Here is a 15,671-nt window from a genome sequence, read left to right as displayed (position 1 = left end):
CTCAGCCGGTTGAGTGCACAACGCCAAATCCACAAGAGGTCCACATGCCCACTGTTCAATCCTGGGGAGTGCAAAGCCACAGTCTCTCAAGTCTCTACAGTGGGTGGGTTGCCCACTGTTCCATCCTGGAGAGTGCAAAGCCACAGTCTCTCAAGTCTCTAGAGTGGGTGGGTTGCCCACTGTTCAATCCTGGGGAGGGCAAAGCCACAGTCTCTCAAGTCTCTACAGTGGGTGGGTTGCCCACTGTTCAATCCTGGGGAGTGCAAAGCCACAGTCTCTCAAGTCTCTACAGTGGGTGGGTTGCCCAGTGTTCCATCCTGGGGAGTGCAAAGCCATAGTCTCTCAAGTCTCTACAGTTGTTGGGTTGCCCACTGTTCCATCCTGGGGAGTGCAAAGCCACAGTCTCTCAAGTGGATAACAGTCTCCACTGGTTCTGGAGGGGGCCTTGTGCCCAGAGTGTTTCATCCTGCTAAGGACAGAGGTAGTGGATGGATCTCTCCACTGGTTCTGGAGGGGGCATTGTGCCCAGAGTGCTTCATCCTGCTAAGGACAGAGGTAGTGGATGGATCTCTCCACTGGCTCTGGAGAGGTCATGGTGCCAGAGTGCTTCATTCTGCCCATGACAGACTCAGTAGCGTCAGTGCCCTTGGCGCTCATGGGCCAGCGGTGCCAAGTTCAGCGGTGCTTGAGACGGCAGTGCCCTGTTCAGCGGTGCTTGAGACGGCGCTGCCCTGTTCAGCGGTGCTTGAGACGGCGGTGCCCTGTTCAGCGGTGCTTGGAGCGGCGGTGCCCTGTTCAGCGGTGCCCTGTTCAGTGGTGCTTGAGAAGGTGGTGCCCTGTTCAGCGGTGCTTGGAGCGGCGGTGCCCTGTTCAGCGGTGCTTGAGATGGCGGTGCCCTGTTCAGCGGTGCTTGAGACGGCTGTGTCCTGTTCAGTGGTGCTTGGAGCGGCAGCCTCCTTTGCAGTGACTCAGCTGCTGGCAGTCCTTCATGGCCCAGCGGGGTTTGTGCTGGTGGTCCTTCATGGCCCTGTGGGGCTTGTGCTAGCAGTCCTTCATGGTCCAGCGGGGCTTGTGCTGGCGGTCCTCTCTAGCCCAGCGGAGCTTGTGCTGGCGGTCCTCTCTGTCCCAGCGGGGCTTGTGCTGGCGGTCCTCTCTGTCCCAGCGGGGCTTGTGCTGGCGGTCCTCTCTAGCCCAGCGGGGCTTGTGCTGGCGGTCCTCTCTTGCCCAGCAGGGTTTGTGCTGGCGGTCCTCTCTAGTCTAGCGGGGCTTGTGCTAGCGGTCCTCTCTAGCCCAGCGGGGATTGTGCTGGCGGTCCTCTCTGTCCCAGCGGGGATGATGGCTGTGGCCTCCTGGTCAGCCGGGATGATGGCTGTGGCCTCCTGATCAGCAGGGATGATGGCTGTGGCCTCCTGATCAGCAGGGATGATGGCTGTGGCCTCCTGGTCAGCAGGGATGATGGCTGTGGCCTCCTGGGCAGCGGGGATGACGGCTGTGGCCTCCTGGGCAGCGGGGATAATGGTGGTGGCCTCCGCCGGGCTGCTCTTCCCAGACATTCCTGCTGTCTTGTGGCCCTTCCCCACCTTGGCTGCGTTCGCAGCTGACTCCACACTCCCACCGGGACTCCTGGGAGCGGCTTTGGTGGCTGGAGTCTTCCCCCTCTCCCGCCTGGCACTGGCCAACTTCTGATGCTTCACAGGTGGGGGACTGTCTTTGCTGTGGCTCCGTGCCACACTGGCTGCCCTGGTGGCCGGTGCACTCCAGATTCCGGTGACTACAGGCACCACTGGTCCCGGAGATGTTGTGGCTGAGGTGCTAGTTCGGGACCTAGGAGACGGACGGGGGGGAGGTGTGGGAAAGAGGTCAAGGTTGGACAGAAAAAGTTTTTGGGAGACACTGGGACGGGTAGCTGGAGGGGGTTTGGGAGTGGAGGAAGAGGTGGTGGTTGTAGGAGGTGTTCATTTGCTGACATTGGGTGAAGGTGCATGCGCTGGAGGCTGTCGTGAGGTGGATGGCTGTTGGGTGGGTGGGTGTGTGCCTGCGTTTGTGTATCTTGGGAGGTGGTGTCACAGACACACTGGGAGAGGACACAGGGACGTGTGAATGGTAGTGGGGTGGTGACTACACGTGAGCGGGTGTGGTGGTGGGTGTGTGGTGGGTGTGCTGGTGATGGCAGTAGTGGCTGTGGAGGTAGTGCATGCAGGTGTGAGTGTAGACGAGACTGGGAGGGAGGAGGAGACGAGGAGGAGGGGGACATAGTGGAGACAGTGGATGTTGATGTGTCTGCATGTGTCTGATGCTTGCATGAGTGCCTGTGGGATGTGTGGTGCTTAGGTTTGCCTGAGCTTCCCTTGTGTGTTGACGTGTGTGCATGCTGGTCTAGAGGTGTGCTTGGGATAGGCTGGGGTACAGGGGATTGGGTCTGGGTGGAGGAAGTTGGAGGGGGGAGGTTAGACACAGGGAGAATGGCTGCCATCAGTGCTGAGGCCAGAGTCTGAAAAGCTCGCTGAAGGGCCGCCTGACCAGAATGAATGCCCTCCAGGAATGCATTGGTTTGTTGCAACTGCCTTTCTACACCCTGGATGGCATTCAAAATGGTAGACTGCCCAACAGTAGGGGACCTGAGGAGGTCAATGGCCTCCTCACTGAGGGCAGCAGGGGTGACTGGGGCAGGGGCTGAGGTGCCTGGGGCGAAGGTGATGCCCACCCTCCTGGGTTAGCCGGCACGGGGCAAAGGCTGAGGGGCTGCTGGGAGGGTGGTGCTGGAAGGATGGGGGACAGCTGTACCTGTAGATGGGGGGGGGCACAGATGTTGCCTTCACCACAAGGAAGCTCCCATCAGAGGACGAGTCTGTGTCGCTGGTCTCAGCTCCTGTCCCCGGTGTGGAGCTCCCCTCGCCCTCCGTCCCACTGGTGAAGTCCGATTCCGTAGTGTGGCCCTGCATGGCCATGTGGGATGCAGCCCCCTCGTGCTCCGGTGCCACTGCTCCTCCGCCTGATGATGCTAATGAACACAAGAACAGGGAGACCACAAAAAGGGGGGGACGACAGAAGAAAGACATGTTGAGTGCATGCATTACCGCTACCGTTGGCGGACACGACAGACACAGAAGCCCCCTGCACTACGCCGCGCTCTTGGGCTCCACTGTTCAATTCCTGGAAAATGGCCTACTAGGCTATGGACGACATCTGCACACATGGATGACACAGGGGCATGACTAGGTGTACTTGGCACTATACAGAGGTGCGGTGGGGTGCCACATGGCCTGCCTTACGGAGGGACCTTGCCTACGAAACTCGCCCTGGCCTAGGGAAACCCACAGCCCACCTCCCCCATCCAGACCCCTCCACTGCATGCAAAATCAGCAGGATGAGAGTGTACTCACCCCCTTGTGGCTGCTGTGATGCCCTCAAGCGCCCATACACCTCCGGGTACGCCACCGCCAGGATCCTGAACATCAGGGGGGTCATGGTGCGACGGGCACCCCTCCCACGTTGGAAGGCCATCCCCAGCTGAGCCTCCGCCGTCCTCTTGCTCCAGCGGCGAATGTCCTCCCATCTTTTCCGGCAGTGGGTGCTCCGTCTGTGGTAGACCCCCAGGGTCCGGACATCCTTGTCGATGGCACGCCAAATATATTTTTTCTGGTGGGCGCTGACCTACATGATTTGTACAGGGGGAAGAGAAACTTATTACCAACTGCACCGTCACAGTCATTGGCCCCCATCCCTACCCTTGGCATGAGGCACATGCACTCGCCGTTGTTTCATGCACGCCGCACTCTCCCCCTCCCTTCTTACATCCACCCCTCTACACACAGGCACAGCCCATACAGCATGCTCCCAGTGTACTTACCTGTTTGTCTGGAGGACCGTAGAGTAGCGTGTACTGGGCGAGGACCCCATCCACGAGTTTCTCCAACTCCTCCGATGTGAAGGCAGGGGTCCTTTCCCCAGACACTCGAGCCATTGTCTCTTCCAGACCGAGGTCACAGCAGCACTTGCAGTGTAGGTCCTCTCCTGTCGAAGATCAGGTATCGAGTGATTGAACAGATAGAAAATGGCGGTCACGTCCGCGGCGGTGCGTACCGTCACCACCGGCGTACATCGTCATTGGCTCCTGGGACCCATAAGGTCCAATGTTAACCAATGCAGCATTGCGCCGCGGTCTTCGACCGCCTACCGCGACGGTGTAAAATGCCAGCGCAGTTACCTCACATGCAATTGTCCCACTTTACAGGTCAGGCAGCCGCCATTTCAGGGGCCCACCTGGCTTCATTTTTAACTGCGTCACACATACCTAGGCCTAGACTCAACACACAAACAGGCCACTTTTTAGATTACGATTGGTGTTCTGTGTAAGCTGTGGGTACGTACCTCTGAGTTTTTTGACTCTGTGCTCGCTGTTGTCCTTCATAGTCACCGTCCGCTGGGACATGTGAGGAGATGGCGGCATCCTCCGGTGTACCGACCGTTGGTGGACCTGCCGACAATGGAGGAAAGACATGTGATCATCACATACAGGCTTGACCGTGCCACAATCCAGGAACTGTGTACCCAGTTGGAGCCAGACCTGATGTCAGCTATCCGCCATCCCACAGGAATCCCCCCTCAAGTGCAGGTGCTGTCAGTGCTCCATTTCCTTGCAAGTGGGTCATTTCAAACAACAGTGGCCATAGCATCAGGGATGTCCCAGCCTATGTTTTCCAACGTGTTGTCCAGAGTGTTGTCTGCCCTGCTGAAACACAAGCGGAGCTACATCGTTTTCCCTCAGGTGAAGGATTTGCCTACAGTGAAAGGTGATTTCTATGCCCTGGGACATATCCCCAACATCATAGGTGCCATTGATGGGACACATGTGGCTTTGCCCCCCCCCCCGGAGTGAACAGGTGTACAGAAACCGGAAGAGTTATCATTCGATGAATGTACAGATGGTATGTTTGGCAGACCAGTACATCTCCCATGTGAATGCCAAGTTCCCTGGCTCAGTGCATGACGCCTACATCCTGCGGAATAGCAGCATCCCTTATGTGATGGGTCAACTCCAGAGGCACCGTGTGTGGCTATTAGGTGAGCCCCTGGAAGCAAGACAGTGGGAATGGTTGTCTGGGTCTGGGGATAACCCTACAGGTTAGTGTGTGTCTAACAGTTGTCCCTCGCCATTTGCAGGTGACTCTGGTTACCCCAACCTGTCATGGCTACTGACCCCAGTGAGGAATCCCAGGACAAGGGCAGAGGAACGCTACAATGAGGCCCATGGGCGAACTAGGAGGGGGATTGAGCGGACTTTCGGCCTCCTGAAGGCCAGGTTCAGGTGCCTCCTTATGACAGGTGGATCCCCTATTCTACTCACCAAAGTGAGAGATCATCATGGCCTGCTGTATGCTTCACAACTTGGCTTTGCGACGACAGGTGCCTTTTCTGCAGGAGGATGGTCCAAATGGCAGTGTTGTTGCAGCTGTGGAGCCTGGGGACAGTGAAGACGAGGAAGCAGAAGAAGAAGACATGGACAACAGGGACTCAGTGATCCAGCAATATTTCCAGTGAAACACAGGTAAGAATACAAACCTGCCTACTACATGTACTTAACACTACTACCTTTCTACTGTCTGTCGTTTTCACCCAGTGTATGGTCACTGAGTTGTCACTTTCCCTTACGATTTCACAGATGTGGGTCCCAATGTGTGACATCTGCTTTGATTCCTCATGGACTACAGCTGTGTGACATAGGTATGTTGACATTACAAATGAAAGAGCTTTTTGCCACAGTAATTGCTCATACACTATTGCAAAATCACAGACTGACTTCAGATTGTTTTGTGCTTTAAAGGTGTTTATTTAAGTGCTCAATATTGGAGGGGGTAGCAAAATGGTGAGGGTTGATGGTGGAGTAATGTCCATGGCAGAGTCCAGTCTATTAGTCTCACAGGTGCATTGCCCTAATGGGCATAGGAAGTGGAGCTGGGGCAGTTTAAGGATGGACAGGGTGACAAAGTGGGACAGTAGGATGACATTTAGGGTGGTCTCATTTCTTGGCGGGGGTCTTGGCATTGTTCTCTGTCTTTGACCTGGATCTCAGGGACCATTTGCAAGGTGGTTCTCCCTCTGCAGGGGGTGGGGTGCTGGTGTGGTGGTCCTGTGGCCGTGCCTCCTGTCCACTAGCGCCGGCGGAGGTGGTGGGCAGTTCATCATCCATGCTAGTGTCAGGGGCCCCTTGTAGTGCCACAGTGTCCCTCCTGGTGTTGAGTACTTCCTTCAGCACCCCTACGATGGTGCCCAGGGTGGAATTGATGGCTCTGAGTTCCTCCCTGAAGCCCGAATACTGTTCCTCCTGCAGGCGCTGGGTCTCCTGAAACTTGGCCAGTACCGTTGCCATCGTCTCCTGGGAGTGGTGGTAGGCTCCCATGATGTTGGAGAGGGCTTCGTGGAGAGTGGGTTCCCTGGGCCTGTCCGCCCCATGTCGCACAGCTGCCCTCCCAGTTTCCCTGTGTTCCTGGGCCTCCGTCCCCTGGACCGTGTGCCCACTGCCCCCAGGTCCCTGTTGTTGTTGGGGTGGTGGGTTAGCCTGGGTTCCCTGTAGTGGTGGACACACTGCTGATTGACGTGTCCTGGGGACGGAGGTATGGGCCTGCTGGGTGGGTGCTATGCTGGTGTTGCCAGAGGGGGGAAGGTCTGTGGTGGCCTGTGACTGGGTGAGGGGAACCGACTGTCCAGAGGTCCCCGATGGGCCGGGCTGCTCATCTAGATCCAGTTGGACAGGGGTGCTGTCATCACTGTGGGCCTCTTCTGTTGGTGGTGTGGACATGTTTGGACCCTCCTGTCTGGTGACGTTGGGTAGGGGTCCTGCAGGGGCATGAAAGGATGTTTATTACATCTGTGTGTGCCATGGTGTGCAACAGGTGGGTGACCGTGTACCCCAGTGCTTGCATTCCTGTGTGGGACCTTGTGTGATGATGGTTTAGGGGGGTGTATGGGTATGTGCAGTGGGCATGCTTTAGTGATGGGTGTCCATGCTTTGTTTTTGCATGCAGGGCTTGGTGTTAGGATGTGTGGTTTGGGATGATGGGACATTTGTGAGGAGTTAGAGTGATGGGGGTAAGGGTGAGGGTGGGGGTATGTGCTGGCATGCAGGTAGGGTGGGGGATGTAATAGTTAAGATTTGACTTACCAGAGTCCATTCCTCCACCTACTCCTGCGAGGCCCTCAGGATGCAGAATCGCTAAGACCTGCTCCTCCCATGTTGTTAGTTGTGGGGGAGGAGGTGGGGGTCCGCAGCAAGTCTGCTGAACCGCAAGGTGGTGTCTTGAGACCACGGAACGCACCTTCCCCCGTAGGTCGTTCCACCTCTTCCTGATGTCCTCCCGATTTCTTGGGTGCTGTCCCACTGTGTTAACCCTGTCCACTATTCTTCGCCATAGCTCCATCTTCCTAGCTATGGAGGTGTGCTGCACCTGTGCTCCGAATAGCTGTGGCTCTACCCGGACGATTTCCTCCACCATGACCCTGGGCTCCACCTCCAAGAACCTGGGGTTTCTTTGCCATGCCATGGGGTGGTGTAGGTGTTGTGTGGGGTGCTAAGTGTGCTGATATGTAGTGGTGTGTAGTGTGAGGTGCGTAGACGTTATGTGGGTGATGGTGTTGTGTGCCTGTGGATGCTAGTATTGTTGATGGTGGTGTCTCTCTCTAGTCTTCTCTCAGTAATTGTGGTCGTAGGGGTTTGTGGGTGATGTGGGTGTGTGTTTTATATTGTATTGGGTGTGTGGGAGTGGTGTGTGTATGTGTATCAGGTGTGTGTATTTCGAATTGTCCAATGTGGTAGTGTTTTGTAAGTGTGTTTGTATTTTGAGCGCAGCGGTGTGTACCACCAATGGAATACCGCGGTTGAAAGACCGCCACGTGGATTCATGGGTCGTGATAGTGTGGGCGTATTTCTGTTGGCGCGATGGTGGAGGATTTGTTTTCGCCAGTTTATCACTGACCTTTGATGTGGCGGACTTGTGTGGGTGTCTGAATTTTGGCGGATTCCGTGCTGTGGGTCATAATAGCTGTGATGAATTTCCGCTGCCGCGGCGGTGTGCTGGCGGTCTTCTGCACGATGGTAAGTGTCTTTTACCGCCAATTTTGTACTGACCGCCTATGTGTCATAGCTCCTGCTGTGAAGTCCATGATTGCTCTGTGGCTCAGAATGCAGCATGTTCCCTCCCATTCAACCTGAACAGTGTCATTTGGTTAGACAAGAATTGTTGTGCGTTGGTGAAGGAGAAAAAATTAGTCGACCTAAGTTTATTATCTGTGAGTCTATCGATTTCTGGAAATATGGATTGATCGATATCTGTTCCTGGGTATGTGGTACCTAGCTGTGCATGTCTGGTGCCATGTGAGTAAGGCCTCATCTACAACTGAGCAGGTGGGAAATTGACCAATTTCTCAGCCTTCAAGTGAACTGAGCCATGCACGTACATGAGCATTAGGGTACATGAGAAAGTGAATGTTCTGGGTTAGTCGGCACGTAAATCTGGCATTACCTAATTGGTGGGTACGCCAGCAAGGCCATATCTGTAAGATGGGCATGTGACATTAGATTTGCCTGTCAGTGGGCATGTCAACCAAACTATCGTTTTTCATGAGGGCATGAGGACTTGGCCATTGGCCATATTTGTTAGTGGACTGATGGTGATTTCTGTGGGCATATGGACATAGCAGTACTTTTAGTGGGTATTTGAAGGAAATGCCTCTTTTTGCATGTTCACCCTCACATGTTTGGACTGATGCTGCTGGTTTTTTTACTCTGAGAGTGCACTGAGGTCTGCTAATCAGACCTCAGTGCCAGTGTTCTATGCCATTCTAAAATATATGTTGAACTGACTATACCTAATTGGCAAGTGCTGACTTACTGATAAGTCCCTAGTACCTGCCAGGGTAACTAGGGCACGTAAGACAGAATGTCCACCCAGGGATGCAGAACTTTTTGTGTCACCCTGAGTGTGACAAAGGACAAAATGGCTCTCAGTCTGCTGCTGCAGACTGGAAAAGCAGTGCTTACACTGCTAGTGCAACTTTGTCATGTAAGCTAATGGCAAAGCCCCCACTTCCCGTAACCTTATATGTAAGTCTTCCCTTAGGAAGGTCTATGGAGCTCTATGGCAGGGAACTATATTTTGTTAAGGAAGACATATATTTTTCAAATATTTTGACAGCAACACTTCGAAATTGTTGTTCTGCTGGGGAAAAGTTAGTAGCCCCATTGACTAACACAGGGTTACCAGCTGGCACCCTAGCCTGGCTAACTCCTGAATGGGATTACCTAACTAGGTACTGTAAGGAATCAAATCATTTGTGACATTAAACCCAATCTGATGCCCAGGTCGAATTTTAAGTCACAATTAAAGTTTTGCAACGTTTAGAAAGTTGTCACTCTGTGCCTCAGCTGGTCCAGTAGCCTCACATGGGCTTTGGCAGACAGGGAGCTTTCTGCCCACCTGGGGAAATGTGTAAATGTAAATGTTTCCCAATCTTAGAACAAAGGCAGTTTCTGCAGAGTGAGGTGTGACCTCCTCTTCTTCAGGATGACCAACTGTGGTGTTAGCCCAAAAGACGAGTTTCAAAGCAAAAACTGCCCTTGGTGATAACACTCCCCGGGCAGGCTGCCTTTGTTCATATAGACAAGTTGGAGACAGGGACAGAGAGGGAAACCCAGTGCCCAAACTGATTTTCCCATGGGTGTGTTGCCCTCAGGTAGCCACACCTCTAAGTTGCACTGCCAAACTCCTGACAACTGAAGAGGGGTCTGACATCTTGTGAATGGCTAGAAAAGTGCACTCTGGGATAGCCAGATGCCACTCATTGCAGGAAACATGTTGCTAGAAGGGAGGGGACCCAGTAGCCCATTGGCTAGTGACTACGTGGTTCCCTTCAAGGCATTTTTCTTTGATAAATACGGAACCCCTAGCACCCTGCCAGCCCTCCCAGGCCATGTTGGGTTTGGTGAAAGGACCAAAGAAGGACTGCCAAACTGCCCTTGAACTTGTACGAAGAGAGACTGCAGTTTTTGATGGACTGCACCTGCTCCACTTTAGGCTAGTAAAGTTTGAACTGTGCCAGTGGCTCCTGGCTCGGGGAAAAATTGATTCCCAGTCCCAGATCAAAGCATTGATTTGAAGGATCAGGTGGCTGATCCCCTGGAACCAGCTCCAGGTACAAAAGAGCTGAGGCAGCCCAAACCAACAAGTTGTTAGCCACCGCAGAAGTTTTGCTGCTCCCAGTTCCCGGGCGCACTAAGAGACAAATCTGAGATAGCCAAAAATTGTGCCCAAGTCAGCTGGATCGGGAAGTGCTATCCAGGTCCAGATTTGTCACCCACCAGGGTCCCTAGACCCCACTTAAGGATTTTGCACTATCTGCGGTTCAAGGAGACCAGTTGCCCAGCATTGGCTGGCCAACTATTGCAACGTTGAGGACTTTGAGGGATGCTGACCTCTGTGGCCAAAGCGGCCCCACTTTACCTGTGGACCAAGGAATAACCACAAAGGCACCTCTATCAATTGCACCTCAACCGAAGCATCCTTGAGCATCTTTTCACCTGCATCCCCGGCATCATGACTACTCCATTGAAGTCTATGGTGGTTGTCCTGTAAAATGTGGAACATGCCTTAAAAATTCTCTGATGGCCAGGTAACTGTCGAAAGCATCCTTCTGACCTCCAAGAACTCAAGACTGTCTGCATTGTTCACCCAAGCCAGCCAGGCTGGAGTAGCCAAACTTTTCAAACTTTACAAAAGTTTACAAACTTTTTGTTGATCAATGTTTGTTTGCAGTTTCATTTAAAATGATTAATATCCGCTTAAGTCTGTATCTCTGGACCTCCTGGTGGAGTTTCCTCATCAAGGTATCTAAAAGTTCATAAAAATATACTCTATTTTTATAAATTTGTGTCTTGGTTCTTTCATGTTGTGTGACTTTCTAATTTTGTTGTATTGGTACTGCTAAATGCTCTACACTAAATTCCTTTGTTAAGTCTTGCTGCTCAAAGCCACAGCTACCTAGGGTTGAGCTAAAGGTAATATAAATGAGCCTGACTGGACCCACAACAGATTTTTGTGAGTGTATTCCACAATAGGTCCCTACAGCCATATCATGTAATATACCAAAATCCTCAGGCATGTGGACTTGACCATGACTAACACTCCTTAATGTTGTCTTTAAATCAATCAACACATTGATCAATGGTAATGTCTTAGAACCAACCTTTGATGCAAGGCAACACAGCAAGACAACTTGCTTCACTGTGTCAAATAGGGAGGGCAGGAATGCTCCATAGTAATAAGATATGATGCGTTCTTGCTCTCCTTTTGCATTGGTGCACTGTGTGCAGTCTAGAGCCAACACAGGCACCCTTGCGTCATTGTGCAATGGTGCCTGCATTAAAGGTAGGATTATTTTTGTGCAGAAAGGGATGCCTTCCTGCACAAAAACATTCCTCAGAGGCATTCTCCTCTTTCTATGCAGCACGCATAGAAAGAGGGAATAATGATGCAAAATAAACATATTGTTCCTTGTTACGCCTCTATTGGGATGGCATAGCATTTAGACACATTCCCTGGTTTACTATTCTTAGTAAATCTTGGAATGCCCCAAGATCCATGTGTGGTTACATAGGGATGCCTACACTCCACCCATGGAATGCTTTCTAAATCCAGAGTAATGCAAAGGCAGAGATATGCGCTGCCTTGTGTTACTCTGGATTTACTAAGCCACACAGAGCCACACAAGGTGGTTTTGCTTAGCTTAGTAAATATCAGTTAAGCCCTTCTTTTGCCTTGTGTCACCCTGCGTGACATGATGGCAAAACAAGGGCTTAGTAAATCTGGTTCAAAATTTGCTGAATGGTGCATTATTTTACATGGATTGTCTCAAAATATCCTTGGGAAATGAAGCCCTCAACCCTTCTATAGTTTTAAATTATATTGTATTTTAATTGCAGTTACATAGTGCTAGTTCCCTCTGATGGTCAAGTTTTAATCAGTGCTCAATACACATTTAAATTCCCTTGGATTGAAGTCCAAGCTCTTTAATATTGCATTTAACTCTTCTCACCACTGTGACACAATGTGTTCTTGCAGACTTTGTTCTCAGGTCCACCGCTGCGTAAGAATAACAATTTATTTATAGAGGACCCAACTGTGGAGAAAATGGAGGGTGCTGTGTGATTATTAAACACCACATATGACAGAAAACTCTGAACCCCTTCTACCTGAGAATAATTTTATAAACACCACTATGCAGGTTACACGTTTTTTACATAATTCCTTGGTCAGTAGATTTTCTCAAGCGGAATGTTAAAGCGATTTCATGTGCTTTTAAACCCCTACTCTTTCGTGCAAAGCAGTTTTGTTTCCTTCAACATAATTTGATGCCTTTCGTAAGAATCCATTGTTCCTTAAGTGTTGCTTTCTCAAAGAATTTCTTTGCATCGTGCAGTTGGTAGAATTTAAAGTGTTGAACAATCAGTAAAAACTGTTATTAAATGTTCTATAAATAAAGCCCTTTATTCGCTTTTCTATGGCAAATATAAAATAACAGAAACAGAAGAGGGGATTTGAGTGATTGCAGAGATTGCTGTATTTAATTTGGAGCACTGTGACATGGCCATATTTTTGTAAAGGGCTTCCGTAATTATCTGACCTCCATATTCCTGTGTTGTGGTGTTCTCTCTAGGGCAGACATGAGCAGACCATTGGCGCAAAAGGTAAAAACAAACATGTTTCCTCCCATTTGAGACCTGCTTAGCCCTGAATATCTATGAAATGAACTGTCTTTAAGTCTGGAAGTTATCTGAAGCAGAGATCTGAGTAAATCTAGGCCAGTTTACACTAACTGTTGGTCCGCATTCCGTTCAATGCAGCCCTTTATTGAGGTGTTTCTTCTGTCAAGCCACAGGCTGATCCCCTGGAAATGGCTTTATCCAGTTAATGGAGACACGAAGAAAGTTCCTCACTCCGTAGGAGGGAATATGAATCCAAAACCAGACACATGCACATAGTTTACAATGGCTGCATCAGTGGGGGAGGGGTGTGTGGCTTGATGCCAATGTCAAAGGCTGCCTGCTAGTGCAGCTCTGCAGCAGTTCAGGAAGAGTGTCACCCTCCTAAATGACTTCATTCTCTTTACCTAATAATTTTGGGCATTACAGATGGCTCCCTGACTCCGGTGATATGCTTCTTTTCATACGGCAAGTGGTGGCTCACCGCATATTTCGATAACTACAGCGGACACGCTGAATAACTGAAGTCACAACAGCCATTTTGTTTTCCATGCTGGGTCTTCTGAGGAAACCTTTAAATAGAGGTTTAGTGGCCCATTTTTGGAATATTTCCAAACAAAAACTGCTCTCTGTGCTACTCAACATTGCTAGCAGACAGATTTTCCTACCCTCATGGAACTCACTTCTTTCTCCCAGATAGGTACCGGTGGACTGTATATTTTATAGAGAGTGACAAGAACGCTGGCTGATTGCAGTTACAACTGCCTTTGTGTTTTTCTCTACATGCTACTGGTTCATTTGAGGTTGATTTAAAGTGGCAGAAGGTCCCCCTCATGATCCCACTGATCATAACAGCCCTTGTATAATTAACCCTAGACAGTTTTTTCTCCCATATGTCTTTTTTTTATACCATCTCTTGTCTAGCAAGTGTTACCAGTATGAATCTCTGTTCTGATTTATGGGGAAACCACAGACTAAAACATAATTCTACTAATTTAGTACTACAATCTACGTCTCCCATTTTTCTGGCTCCTAATCTCTTTTCTATCCTACTGGATAACATGGCGAACTCAGACCATATTAGTCAAACCTCCCATTCATCAGTAAATATGTCAGGTATACAGATTTCGGTCAACAAATCTACATCAAAAACAAATGGTACCCCTGTTCTTTATTTAATCAAACAAGAGAGTTAAAAAAGATCTTCCCTCCTCCTACATCTATAGAACTATTCCTAGAGGAAATAGGAGCCCTTAAATCATTTGTTGAGGAAACAAACGGGCCCATTCAAATCCTAGATGATAAATGTTTGGCCATCAACATCAGAGTCACACAACTAGAACACAGGTTTGAATCAGTTCAAGATACTACTCAACAAGTCACTCTTCTACAAACAGAAGTGTGAGATCTTGCGAACCGTAACCTACAGAAAAGTCTTTGTATTTTCGGGTTCGAAGATGGTTTGTAAGGATCCAATCCTATTTCCTTTTTCAGACATTTCTTCTGAAAGTTCTTGGAATACCTGAAACACTCATCTTGATTATTCAACAAGCACATAGACTCCATCATAATCCATGCAGTGCCTCCTCTTCTCAAAGGTCAAAAGGTATCCTATATTTTCTGGAATATACTGATTCATTGAAAGTCTTTCAGTGGGTTAGAGTTAAGGGTTGAATTTCCTGGTTTGGATGTACCTTGTTCTTCTCCCAGGACCTTGCAACGGAATATGGCTGAAAAAAGATAGAAATTTCCAGATATGCCAAAACCTCAAAGCCAGATTTTGGATTATTTCACCCATGTCTTTCTAAAGTAACTATGAATATCCAGCTCTACTACAAAGATTGTTGGACAATTGCAGAAAAGAAGAAGCAAAGGAAGTGGTCAAATGATTATTCTCTTTCACACTTTTCAAGAAATTTTGCTCTGAGAGGTGGGAGAACATGGCGGTCGGCTAGAGAGCTGGTCGCGGCGCGGCTCAGGCGTGCACTGATTCACTGTAAATGTTCGGGAGAGGATCAACCGGAGGAAAGTGGTTGAAGTCCCCCGCACTATGGGAGGCAGTTTGGTGAAGAGGCGTAGGGGGTGTGTGGCACCCCCCACTACTGGGAAGATTGCCTGCGCACTCCAATAGAGCTGCAGAGCGGGGACGCACTGCAGCACGGCACGGACGTGAGCACTGGAGGAGCACAAGGGGAGGAGGTGTACGGTGGAGCTGGGCCACCCTGGAGGTAAGGCGGGCTTGCAGGCTTGCCTCCAGGGTTTCTCTGAGAGGAGCGAATGGTGCAGGCAATAGGAGCAGTTGTGAAGGTGAGGGGCTGCAGACCTTGCCAGGTAAGTGCTCACTGGAACTAACTTCCAAACTGGCAGTGGCGGCAGCCCTCAGGATGGGCTGGAAAGCCCCAGAGGGAAAAAGTAAAGAAACAAAGGAGGGGGCAGTCAAGGCTTTGGGGGGCCCAGTGGAAGACAGGGAAGAAAAGGGAAAAATTCTCTAAGGACACGGGCACCCTGATAAGGACACAGAGTTAGGGGAATGGACTAAGCAGACGGGGTGGGCACATAAAAGACCCCACTCAAGCAAATGAACCCCTGAAAACGGGAGGCGGCTAGAGGAAGAGCAAAAATAAATCAGCTGCGGGTGAAGAACCAGCAAAAGTTACCCCCTCTCTCAGGTCCTTCTTCAAAATCCAGAGCGTGACCCCGATGGATCCTGGCCCCTTCTCTCCTTCCACACTTCTTGCAGTGCTGGTATAGGTGGTAGCATGGTGGCTGCTAACATTGGACTAGGGCAGGATAGCCCCAATCCTCATCAAGGTTTAGAGGAAAATGGAGGTGGAAACAGGGAGGATGAAAGTCGGGCTAGGATGGGATGAGTTGCAAGCACAGACACCCTCCGGAAGGCAGGTTGATGATATAACCC

Source organism: Pleurodeles waltl, chromosome 5 (genome assembly GCF_031143425.1).
Source record: "Pleurodeles waltl isolate 20211129_DDA chromosome 5, aPleWal1.hap1.20221129, whole genome shotgun sequence".
Taxonomy (NCBI): Eukaryota; Metazoa; Chordata; class Amphibia; order Caudata; family Salamandridae; genus Pleurodeles; species Pleurodeles waltl.
Note: the sequence above shows the minus strand (reverse complement) of the source record.